Source organism: Hipposideros armiger, unplaced genomic scaffold (assembly GCF_001890085.2).
Source record: "Hipposideros armiger isolate ML-2016 unplaced genomic scaffold, ASM189008v1 scaffold_715, whole genome shotgun sequence".
NCBI lineage: Eukaryota > Metazoa > Chordata > Mammalia > Chiroptera > Hipposideridae > Hipposideros > Hipposideros armiger.
This window is the reverse complement of record NW_017732065.1, coordinates 300260-309122: the sequence shown is the minus strand read 5'-3', so window position 1 is coordinate 309122 and position 8863 is coordinate 300260. Positions and strand designations below refer to the sequence as shown.

Genomic DNA, 8863 nt, shown 5'->3' with positions numbered 1-8863 from the left:
GAATGAAGTGGGCGGGCATCGGGAGGCCACTATGGCACGGGGCAAGCACTATGGGCAGTCTATCTGAAGTGTACCTGGCTTATAAGACGACCCCCCACTTGGAGGCATATTTTTCAGGGCCAAAAAATCGTCTTATACGCCGGCAAATATGGTACTTGCCTAGCAGAACGAGAAGTCGATTATTGGACACACATAATAAGTTTACTAAAAAGTTCAGGCTTTACCTAAACATGGCAGTTTTGCTACCATCAATTCTTCTTAACCATTCTACATACATCAAACCACATCCTTAGAATTTGAAAGATGGAAGGGGCCACAGAGGCAATTTTGTACAAAGCCCTTAATTTTATATGTGGAGAGATTAAGACTCAGCAAGATTTGGAAACTTGCTCCAAATTGCCTGGCTAATTATGGTAGTGTTACGAAGTGGATCCAGTTCTGATACTTAATCCAATGCCTGCATTTACTTATTATCTTGTTACTATGCCAAACTGAGAAATCTGTAAGTTACAATGTATATTTTCTAGGTTTTGTTTGTTTGTTTGTTTATTTTGTGCATTTGGCTATTAGGGTTGAAACAAACTGATTATTATCTGTATTGCTTAGAACTCATGACAGAGGGATGAGGTAAAATCAAAAAGTCTTTCTAATATATATACAAAAAAACTATTTGTAGAAAGCCTCTCCAATGAAATACACATGACACAGTGCAATAAACATTGACAAAAGAAAGACGAGCAAATCTAGAGATGAATAAACTAAAGTAAATATATATAGTCATATATTCATATATAATGATCTATATTAAAAAGCTGAATATTGCATCATTTCAAATGATTACATTCTATTAGGGGAGTGTGGCAGGCAGGAATATCTAACCCTAAATTTGTTTTCATTTGTATAGTATGATTTAAAAATATGAGATGTATGTTGTCTTACTCCAGGTATAGAAGAAACATCGTCTGCAAAAATCCAGAACACTTCTTTAACTTCTTTGAGGTTTCTCAGGAAGATCAGGACCTGTTGGGGAAATTTTGATACGGTAAGTTCCAATTACTACGAATAGATTTTGGGGGTGGGGGGGACATCTTCCATTCTAGTTTCCCAAGTTCAGAACAAAGTGAGGTTTAATAAGTCAGAACACTAGGCAAGTGGAGAGCCAGATACCACTTTTATTAATAATGCAGTTAATATCTGAGAATATTATTTCCATGTGTGGCAAAACATCGGCTTCCCAGCATTTAACTCCAGCACGGGATAGATTTACCCATCAGTCCCAGGAAGTGCTGGACAGCTGCTGGCCTCCCTAACGTGGCAGCCTGCCCTCTAACATTGTCAGTGCGGAGTGTCTGGCTCGAATGCATCTGTAAGCAGCCTGCCCTGATGATGAAGGTGAAGAGAACGGGTTAAACTGACAAAGTCTTGCTCCCAAGTTCCCAATCAAATAAACAACTCTGATGACCAAGGAGACAAGAGAGTAAAGGAAGCAGGAAGAGGCAGGAGAGCTAACATAATGGAGCGATCTTCACATGGAAAAATAAAGAATTAGAAATAGGGAATAAATGTCATCCCCTAATACCACGGAAGAACGGGAGTGACCTGCCAACAAGAAGAAGGGCTCTTTAGAGGTTGCACCAGTATTTTCTTAAACTAGTAACACACTAAGAAAATTCCTACAAGGCGATGGAGGCAACCACAGCCCTGGGTTTCTCACGCTTTAAGATGTGGATCAAATTCTAGGCAGAATTTTTGCCAACTGCCTGTTAAAGCCATGTACTTCCAGAATCACAGTGTTCATGTTAACTGTATTGTCATAGAACAGTAGACTGCTCGTGTATGTGGTTTTAGCTATTAAAAATACTAGTATAGTACTTTTTAATTTTCAGGCACACTATTGAATTATTCTGAAAAGAGGTTGTGGAGGGAATAGTTGATCTGGGTAGTAAGTGAGCTTAGCTAACGCCTTAGTGTACTAGTCTCAATGGGAATTTGTAACTGTAATTTAATAAATCACCTTTCTCACTTGGATTTATGTGTTGGCAAAAACAAAACCAAGGAAAGGAAACTTCTTTAAAGTACAGAAACAAGGATCATAAGCTCAGAGAAAAATAAAATAATAAACTTGGTATAGGACTATGAGCCAAGCCAAACATCTGTAGACATTCCTGGTAGCAGGACCCTCTTAATATTTTCAAGTAGACGATGCCTCTAGAGTAAATGAACCCCGTTCCTTTTATATCTGTGTTTCTTCATCGAAGATTCATGATCATGCAGTTGATTTGTTTTGGTCATTTGATTTGGTGAGAGTTTGGTGATTTGTCCTCCACGTGGTTATACTGGAGTAGCAAAGGAAAAAAATATGATGGACTGGACCATTCTGTCTTCTATAATGGAAGGGCAGTCATCTGCATTTACCACTCCACCATAAATACATGTCATGGGGAAGAAGTAATCATCAAACATGAAGTAGAGTTGTCATCGGGAAGTAGGCGTGGATGTTTGATATTATTTAATGCTCACTACCTTTTTGCATAGATGGCCTATCGCCTATTAACATGAGTAATCCACAAAAATGTGTGGACTAGAGTGACATTTAGAAAGTTGACTATTAGCGAAGGTCTCTTGGATATATCCTTAAAGAATGTCAAGGGACTAGTAACTTGATCAACCTTTTAAATTTGACAGTCAAAACTTATACTTCCTCAAGGTATTTTGTAAGCGTGACAGTATGATTACATCTATAAAGGTCCTGATCTTATCTTGTGTTCACTTTGAAAGAAAGAGACTATTCCTTGTCACCAAACTCTGCTCCTACAGGGAATGTGGACATCACATATTTAAAAGAGGAGCCTGGTTTTTCTCATCTGTCCCATTCAAGTATGGAATGGAAACATTTTAGATTTAAACTGTTCTGCTAGCTAAATTTAACAAAAAAAACAACAACAACAACAACAAAAAACCCCAGCACAGTGTTGTAGTCTTGGTAATGAGTGTCTAAAACTGTACTTGAACTAATGGAACCATGGAAGAGGAATGCGAAGAAAATACAGTCATTAGGGGGCTGATCTCAGGAAGGGGCACGTAGAATGGACCAAAGACATTTCAGTGCCTAGACAGAGATGCAGAAGGGCTTGGCAATCAGGAAATATAGCCGCAAATGCACAAATTCAAGAAATCACTTGGCATGTCTACTGTTGTCAGTGAGGTATGAATTGGAGAGCAATGGGACAAATATGTAATGTTTTCAGCTCTAGAATTTGAAGCCATGGCTTTCTTCTGCTAGGATGCCAGACTGGATATCCATCTACTGGGGAAAATTAAACCCTTTCAATGAAGAGAAATCAACTAGTTCCCAGAAAGAAAAAAAAGAGAGAAGAGGAATAGTAAGATAATAGAAAGACTAGGACTTCCCTGGGGAGCCAAACCTAAAAACCTTTGTTTAAACAAAGACTTTTAAAGTGGTCCTAGGTCAGAAGGGCGTCTTGCTCCAGGAAGAAACCAATGGAAATCCTATTTTAGGATCCTAATTTAAGACATCGGGATTCCTCCAGATTATGTCCAACCAAAGATGTGCTTGTTGTTGATATTTAGTAAATGTTAGCTGAATAAATTATTGAAAGAATAACTAGATTAATTATGAATAGATGAGACAATTTTTCAAAATATACATGTTTTTCTTTTATTTTAGAGTGAGTCAGTGACAATTTTGTCTCTTTTTCCCATAGCCCCAAAACCTTAATAGCATTATTCTGTTGGCATATTAGGAAACCAAAATAAAAATAAATAAATAACACAGGTAACAAGAGGAAGCTATATCCATCCCTGATAGATCTATCCTAAAGAATTTATCTCAGAAGTTCAAAGCTATTAGGTTTCTGGGCACCAACAAATCACAGCATAATAAAATCAGATCATAGTGGGAGCTCTCTAACCTTAATTTTGCCTTAAGATTTATGAAGTTTCTAATCATATTTAGAATCAGTTAGTAAAATGAATGGATAACAAGTTTTATAGGAATGTTTGAATACTCAGGGAAGTTTTCCAAGAACCTTTTGTGAAAACATTAAAATCCTAAGGGAGATCATAAATACAACCACTCATTTGATTAACTATCACCATTCTTCCCCTTCTGTTGTATTCAAGCACTGCAAATTTTTGTCCCATTTGGAATTGTTATCCTAATATGAATTGGCTCTGTCAGTACTTAAGTTTATTTCTGACTTCTCCTTGCTAAGGACTGAAAATTATCATCATGGTTAAATGAACAAAGCAACAGGCTGGAACAAGTAAAATTAAATAGGCTTGTCAGGTTTGTGATGCGTATACAAAAAGTAGACATCTACATGCTTAAGTTGCAGTGGCTGTTCTCTTATGATTGACATTTTAAGTTAGGACTAGATAGAGTACCACTTATGCCTGGAAACATATCTATAAATTAGATCCCCCCATGTTGAAAATGAGATAGGGAATTTCAAGTGAAACAATAGTATTGCCCCAATCTAAAGAGAACTAAAGGGACATTTCCTATTATCACATCCATGGGAATTTTTGATTAAAAAAAATTCATAGCTTTTTCCAATCTGGGTTGTCTCTGAAATGTGGTTATATTGGTAGTGACTGAAATAGTTATTAGATCTGATTCATAGAATTCTGGGTAATAGAAAAAAAAAACATGCCCACATTGCCATGACTCAGGCCCTGGGTAACAAGCCTTTATACCATAAATCTGATGTGGCCCAATGCAGGGACACTCAAGCCCTGTGGGATGCCTCCTCCTCACTCTTTAAATTTAAAATCAAATTGGAACACCCAGTAGTGTCTAGAGTATAGAGAAAAAAAGCATTTTCATAAACTGCTATTGTGAGTGTAACTTGGTGTAACCCTTTTGGAGACCAATCTGGCATGTTATTAAAAAATCTTTAAAATGTGTATGCCCCTGACTTAACATTTACTTTCCCTAAGACTTACCTTAAAGAAATCAATGGACAAATGAATGAAGATATATGCACATGCACGATCACTGGAGCATTGTAAATAGTTGCGATATATGAGAAACAACCTGAATACCTGAAAATAAAGGACTTCTTATAACATGGCCTGTGGGTACCATAAAACACTACAGTCATTAGTAATAATGCTATTGCTCTGAATGCATAGACATGGGACTATATCCACAATACATTGTTCATTTAAAAATCTGATTATAGGAAATTAGGATATGATAGCAACAATTTATATATTACATATATTATGCATTTATATGTGTAGAAAATATCTGAGTAGTAGAATTATGGCTTATTCTTTTACATACTCTATTTTTCAAACAAGAAATAAGTAGACATGTAAGTATATAAACTAAGGGAATAAAACTGCAAACTTGAAGGGAAAAGTTGTTCAGAAGATAATAGATGACCCTCTACTTCCATTAAAAGACACACCCACAAACTACTGCTTTAGAATCCATATTGTTTTCACTCTAAAAGGAAGCCATAAAGGAGGTGGATCTGTGCACGTCCCATGGTTGCCTGGGAATGGGGTTGAACTGTGATTCCTATTGTCCTGGCTTGTAACAGTGATAGCATCTCTTGACACTGTTATAAGTCATAGAACTGAAAGGCCATAGCCTCCAGCAATATGGAAGAAAACATGGCGGGGGGTTGCTCAAAAATAATATAAATTAAAGGCAAAAAGAGTGGGAAATATAATTCCAAGGAGTAGAGATTGAAAAGAGATAGTGAGATACCATATTTCTCCATGGATAAGGCACACCCTTTTTCAAAAAATTTGGGGTCTAAAAACTGGGTGCGTCTTATACAGCGGTTGTAGATTTTTTTACTTGCATTTCCTGCAAGTGATGAGGAGTTGTATGAATTTTATGATGACTAAAACTTGAGTTCAATAACTTTATGTAATACAGTTTTTTCAAATTTCGGGCCCCAAAATTAAGGTGTGTCTTATACATGGGAGTGTCTTATAAATGGGAAAATATGGTAGTTGAAAGGGAAAGACAATAATGTATGTGCTGCTCAGCCACAAAGTAAATCCAAGATGACTTCTGGTGTGGTAATTACTCCAGGCTCAGTGACAGGAGTGCATGAGTTGTAGAGTGATTAAAGTGACAGACTCACAATTCTGCAAAAGAAAGAGCTTAGGGAAGATGCTTGGGAGACCTTGAGCCATTGTCCAACCACTACCAAGTCTTTAGAAGCAACTAAATCCTCAGGTTATAGCCCTTCAAGATAAGTCCCCTCCCCTTTCATTCAGATTGTTGAATCCACCCCTTCTCCTAGAATATTGGAACCACTCCCATACTGCCTTCTTGGAAGTTAGTCACTCTGACATAAAAAAATGGGTCGTTTATACCTAAGGCTAAGATGGAAGCAGCCCCTTACTATAGGTTCCCTGGACATTGCTTTTCACTTATCACTCTTGGATGCATCTGTGTTAATGCCATGCAAGTTTAGGAATCCCTCTTTTAAGAGGTTTTGAATTGGTCTACTTGTGGAGGAGTCTACTTATCCCAGTCTATTTAGCATCACTATTATCATAAAATAATCGCCAGAAACAGTGATGGAGGAAGGACTTCCTGTGCACATGATTGGACCTAAGCCTCTTCTCATGAATTATGTCCATGAATCCTCATAGCACCCTTTCTACCTTTATTTCAAAGATAGAGCCCCTGAAGAGGGGGAAGTTAATTAACTTGTTCAAGGTCATTCAAATAGAAAGGAGGCGGGCATGGGATTAAAATCTAGGCAGTATGATTCAAACCTTCTTAAGTATTGACAGCTCTTCTGACTGTGTTTGAAACAGAACACATTATAATGTTTATTTATGGTGACTTGTTATTTAAAGTAACAGCAATAATTGTAAAAGAATGACATCAGATGTAATCAAGCAAGAGGCGCACAGGACTCAGAATTTTCACTTTTCAGATTTTTTTTTCAAACAAAAGAGGAGAGTTGGTGAGTTAGCACTCCATTGTTTATCTTTAGTTTTCTTCTTTTGCCCTAACCCAAAGAATACCTCCATAGTGAATAACAAGCTATGTAAAAACTCCATAACTTTAAAAGGGAAAGATGTCCAAAAGAATACATCATTCTATCATAGTTGATCATATCTGAAGGAGGAAAAGCACACCTTAGTATGGCATGTTTGGTATATGATAACCATTTGGAAAACAGAGGCAAAATGAAAATCACCTGCTAAGTCCCAGCTGTTGCACATGCATTTCAGCTGAGAACACGAAAAATAAAATAACCAAGAAGTCAAGTTATCTGCAGTTATATTTGTACATGCTCTTATTTTCTCTGTGTGTAAGATTTTCCTTCAAGATTGTCACTGTCATCACTGAGTGCCCACTTATTCAATAAATATTTACTGAAAATGTATATCCTGCCACAGAGCTAGGCACTGGGATCACTCAGGCAAATAGATGTCCTCTTCTGTGGAGGGAAGCAAAGACACACCCTAAGAGTTTAATATCTTAATAGTATATGGTAGAGCGGAGAGGAACAGATGCACATTAACATAAAGATATATATGCTTGCCCACATATACACATATGCTATCTTGCCACGCAGCAGGAGAGAAATATCAATCACACTGAAGATATTAACAGAATGTCTGGATGGCTTCCGCTTCAATTGCAGAAGATTTTCTGGATGAGTTGAGTTTTGAAAAGTTTGGGGAAGAATGACAGAATAAAGTATGGTGGCACCAAATATGGAGACTTTTTTCTATTTTGACAGAGATAATGACACAATGGATCTGAGGAGTTCTTCGTTTCTTTAAGGAATATAATTTGAATTAGGAACTAGCTCAGGTCTGCTATTGGCCACGGAACTCAAATTCTAGTGGGTCTGGTAGCTGCACCTCCTCAGAAGCATGACGTCATGCCCTTCCCCCCTTTGCTCTCCCTTACCTGCTCCGTCCCTTTCTCCCCATCCCTCCCCAAGTCCCTGTTCCTTCTGCCTATAATAACATTTATAAACAACTGGGTTTTCGCTTCAACAAAATGACTTTATTAAGATATTACCTTATCCTAGAACTTCTGGCACGCAATACGGTACAGTGATGACTAGGGTAGAGTCCTACCCGCGTGGGTACCCACGTCTGTTAGGATCCATTCAAATAGCCACAATGGCTGGCTGGGGAGGGCCTGATTTGTTCTTTATTTATCTATCAATTCCTAAGAAATTCAAGGATCTCTAAAGCATTCTTTGGTCATCAGGAAACATAACTAAATGCTTCTAGCTCAATGTAGTGTTGAAGCATTTTTGTACTTGAAAAATAAGTTCCCCTTAATAAAAGGCTTTTACCTTCATTAACATATACTCCTCACAATAGGCCTGTGAGGTAAGTCCAGGGCTGCAGGGGAGGATTGGAGTGGTGGGAGAATGTTTGGAGGAAACAGACCTTTCAAGGAGTTTAATGGCAGGGCTAGTGAGAAAGCAGGAATTTCTTCTGTATTAGTTTGCCTCTGTATAGAATGAATGTCACATGATTTACCTCCAACCCCATGCAGGGCCAGCCCTAGGAAGCCTATGCGTCTCTGACATGTGTCCATATAATGCTCCGCTTAATTCAAACCACACTTTCTCTTCTTTATTCAATTTCCTGCTACATATGGTGGCTGGACAGCCATTAAGGTCACACCTCTACTCCTTCCCTCGCCCTCCTCTACAGACAAAAATGACCTACCCCACAGTAATAATAACTGGAGTAAAATGTAGTTTATCCATATGACAGAATATTATTTAGCAATAAAAAGGAATTGAAATACTGGTATGTCCTATGACGTGGATGAATCTTGAAAACATTATGCTCAGTGAAGGAAACCAGATACAAAAGATCACATGTG

At 37.7% G+C, this 8863-nt stretch overlaps 1 protein-coding gene across 2 annotated transcripts in view; it reads left to right on the top strand.

Annotated features, from left to right (window-relative positions):
• The window catches only part of LRRC4C (leucine rich repeat containing 4C), a 712446-nt gene that overhangs the window by 515205 nt on the left and 188378 nt on the right, over positions 1-8863 (top strand). For both annotated transcript variants that reach the window (XM_019627148.1, XM_019627147.1), the window contains exon 3: positions 945-1042. The gene's annotated coding sequence lies outside the window, so the exon portion shown is untranslated. The remainder of the gene's footprint in view (positions 1-944; positions 1043-8863) is intronic.